Consider the following 4,299-nt stretch of genomic DNA (forward strand, 5'->3'; position numbering starts at 1 on the left):
CCTGGGAGAAAGCAGGTTTGGGTTCCTGTTAGTCTGCTGTTAGTTGGTATGCATCCTATAATTAGAGGGTCAATTTTTTGGATAATAAATTTCTCATAATTTTATAATTTTTATAATTCTAATTATATTTTAATAATTTATTATTTATAATTCTAAATAAATTAAATATTTAATTGTTTTTATAATGTTATAATTATATCATAATTTTATAATTATATATAATAGAGTTTCATAGTTGATCTATAAGTTATCCTCATTTGGAAGTCATATTAATTTGTTTTTTCTCATACTTCAGAACAAAATAGATATTTAGTGTACTATCCTTTATAGTTTGAGTTTCAGTTCTATTCAATAAATACATGTTGATCACTGATTCTTTACTAGGCATTATGCAGAAAACAAAGACAAGGAACTAGAGTTACTGAGGAAAGCAAAGAGAAGAATAAGACAAGTGTTTTAATAACTAAGTTGCAGGATAGAATATGGTAAGTATCATAAAGTACGTATGGAGGTTCAGATGATCTAGAGATAATTATTTCATTTTTTTCTCACAGAAATGATATTTGAGGTAAGTCTTAAGGGAAGAGATCAAGAATTGAGGTAGAAGAGAAGCAGATAAACAGGAAAAGTAGAACTTGGTTTATGGATGTTTGGAAAATATTAGTCCTCTGTTCTACACTCAAGGAATACTCTGAAGGCTAATATGAGATAAAACCAGAAGCCTTCACATTTTTTGAATGACATAGTTTGACTTAAATTTTAGAAAGATCAATGTGACACCACAATGGACGCTGAATTGAGAAAGGTAGGGGTAGGAAGGTGGAATGTCAGCCAAGAGGAATGATCTGAGTCAAGGAAAGAAATAAGGAAAACATGAATTAGGATTGGTTTGGTGCAACTCCAAGGAGCAGAGGACAAAATAGAAGAAATCCGCCAGAAAGTGCAAAAACACAAAAGATGAAGAAAATTTTAAAGTAAAATAAATAATAAACAAATAAATAAACAAATAAAGGATCAGCCTGGGGTCCAAAAGTTCCAAAAACATGAGTTACAGAAAGAGAAAATGGAAGGGAGAAAATTGACATAGAACTACTTCATGAAATCTCATCAAGCTTAAGAATGTGGAATCTCAGAATGAAAAGTGTCCACTAAGAAGGTTACAAAATGAATGAAAAGAGACTCACAATTAGGTAACAATATAACTTGATTTTAGAATCTCTGGAATAAAATAAAGATTTTAATGGCCTTAAGAAGGTGAAGAGGGGATTTCAGTTTTTGCAGGACCAGCATGGGCCTCAGGCTATTGGAACATTGTAACCCAAAACATGGATATCAGACCAAATCCTACAGTTGATATCAACAATATGAGTGACAAAATTAAAAAAGAAGAAAAGCTCCCTATATTCCCTGTTTTCTCAATTTTTTTTTAAAGATTTTATTTATTTATTTCACACAGAGAGATCACAAATAGGCAGAGAGGCAGGCAGAGAGAGAGAGAGAGAGAGAGGAGGAAGCAGGTTCTCCGTTGAGCAGAGAGCCCAATGCGGGACTCGATCCCAGGACCCTGAGATCATGACCTGAGCCGAAGGCAGCGGCTTAACCCACTGAGCCACCCAGGCGCCCACCTGTTTTCTCAATTTGATCACATGGTAAATATTGTAGCTTTAAAGACAGTGAAGATGAGGGGGCAAGCCTTTGTTATTTTTAAGGAACTGGGCTCACCCACAAATGCCTTCAGTTACAAGGATTTCCATTTTATGGTAAACAAATGCAAATCCAGGATGCAAAAAGAGATTCTGTTATACTATCTATAATTTGTATTACTTTTGCTGACAAAGTGGAAGGAAAAGAGAAGCACAAAAACTGAAGAACTCTTTACAACTTCACACAAAAAGCCTGGTCAGTGAATACCAAAATGCAGCAAATACCCAAGGAAATTCAACACCAAATCCTCAGATCCCTGATTACCCTCCACACTACACTTTATTCCTTTATTGTTTCTCAGAAGAAACTAATGAGATGATGTGATCCATGCTGTTTACTCATTTTCCTGGATTCAAGGAAGTACATTTGGTACCTGGAGGTATGGCATTGCTTTCATGGAATTTGAAAATGACGGACAGGCTGGAGTTGCTGGGATGCTTTACAAGGATTTAAAAATCACACCATCCCATGCCATGAAGATCACCTATGCCAAGAAATTACATAAGAGATAGTGGTCTTTATGGGACTTGGTGTTATGTATAGTGTTTGTTTTGGTAACATTTGGTTGGGCCATTTTACCAGTGGGTGTGTGGGGGAGTGAAGGTTAAATGTTTGTGAATGATTTTAAAACAATGCCTAGCCTTTGTTTTGCATTAGTGAACTATGAGATATAAAGACCTTAATTTGGGGCGCCTGGGTGGCTCAGCGGGTTAAAGCCTCTGCCTTCGGCTCAGGTCATGATCCCAGGGTTCTGGGATCGAGCCCCGCATCGGGCTCTCTGCTCAGCGGGGAGCCTGCTTCCTCCTCTCTCTGCCTGCCTCTCTGCCTACTTGTGATCTCTGTCTGTCAAATAAATAAAATCTTTAAAAAAAAAAAAAAAGACCTTAATTTTGTTCAATAAACTTCGATTTGATTCTTAAAAAAAAAAGAAAGAAAGAAAGGAAGGAAAGAAAGTGAAGAGGGGAAACGGGTATCCAATAAAGTATCAGAATACAAAATTCACATGGGTTTTATGTCCAAATCACTGTTACCTATAGCAATGACATAATGCCTTTAAGATTGTAAGGGAAAATAATCTCAAATTAGAATTTCCCATTCAGACTACTAGTCAATTGTGAAGGATGAATAATGATGTTTTCTCATATGTAAGTCCTCAAAAAGTATCTCTTCGATCCATTACCAGTAAAAAGTAACTGCAAGATTTACTACAGTCAAAATAATGAATTCACTACAGTTAAAGTAACTAACTGACAAGAGTTAAAAGAATTAAACTAAGGAAGACATAGCACAGAAAGCACAGAATCCAATACAAAAGAAACACAAAGGAAACTAACAGGAACATGGCGAAGGCAAAAACCTAAGATAACCGTTGCTAAACTGTTTTCTTAGAAGACAAACAATCCAGACAGGAGTTGGAGGGTGGTGACTTCCAGGAAGGATACTGCCAAGAAGTTAATGTTCATGATAGAGCAAATGAGGTATTTCAATGTATTTTCTAGGTCATCAGTAAGGTCAAAGAGTTTGGTGATTAATAAATTATAGAGGAAACAGAGAAAATTTAAAAAATCAAGGCAGTCATTAATTCCAGGACAAATAAAACATTCCCTAAGAAAAGTCATTGTAATCACAGTACAATACTTCTTTTAGCTGTGAATAATATTTGCATTGTCATAAATTCATGAACATTAAAATTAATTCAAAAAAGAGTGATATATAAACTACATTAGGAACATCAAAGGAGAGAAAGTATTTACCTCAAAGAGAAGCAAATATAGATCTTTCATAATAGAAAGTTATTAAATAAAATCTAAAACAGAAAGGCCAAGAAATGATAATATAAAAATGTGAATTATAAAGGCACAGCATAGGGAATATAGTCAGTGATATGGTAATAGTGTCATATGGTGACAGAAGGGAGCTACCCTTGTGCTGAGCACAGCATAATGTATAGAGACATTGGATCACTGTGTTGTACACCTGAAACTAATGTTAACACTGTGTGTCAACTATACTCAAATCAAAAATTTTTTAAATGTGATTTATAGTATGGAGGCAACTGGCAGAAAAAACAGCTCTCAGGTTAAATGTATGACCTCAATGATTAAAAGAGGGCAATAGAAAGTCTTAAGCTTTCACTGTAAGCATAGTAAGGCTATTTGACTTTTAAAATTATTTACATAGTTGAAAGAAATAATTAAATAAAGAAAAGATTCTTCATGTTTCCAGAAAGGACTGGTAGAAGAAAGGCTCAACTCTGCAACAGACTAAGAAAAGAAATGGTGAACTCCCATTTGCTTATGACTGAGTCAGGATTCTATTTAAGTAAAACTCAGACATTCTCAAACTCTCTCACCTTCAGGGAATTTGCCACATATAAGGTCATCTTTTAAAAATATTAATTACATATTAATTCATTAATTAAACTCTAACACAAAATGGAGCCCATCAAAAGCTCAATGTAATAAGAAAAAAATACAGAATTATTTTTATAGAACAGAATACAAATGTTATAAAATTGGACAATTAACATATATAACAATTTTTAAAAATTGTGTTTTAAAAGGGAAGGTGGAGAATGTGTGTGTAAGTAGCAAA

General features: G+C 34.2%; 1 pseudogene; it reads left to right on the top strand.

Moving 5' to 3' along the window:
- Nucleotides 1–1,325: 1,325 nt before the first annotated feature.
- On the top strand, nucleotides 1,326–2,216 carry LOC125081744 (U2 small nuclear ribonucleoprotein B''-like; annotated as a pseudogene).
- The last annotated feature ends 2,083 nt before the right edge of the window (nucleotides 2,217–4,299 follow it).

This window comes from Lutra lutra, chromosome 12, assembly GCF_902655055.1.
Source record: "Lutra lutra chromosome 12, mLutLut1.2, whole genome shotgun sequence".
In the NCBI taxonomy this organism is placed as follows: Eukaryota; Metazoa; Chordata; class Mammalia; order Carnivora; family Mustelidae; genus Lutra; species Lutra lutra.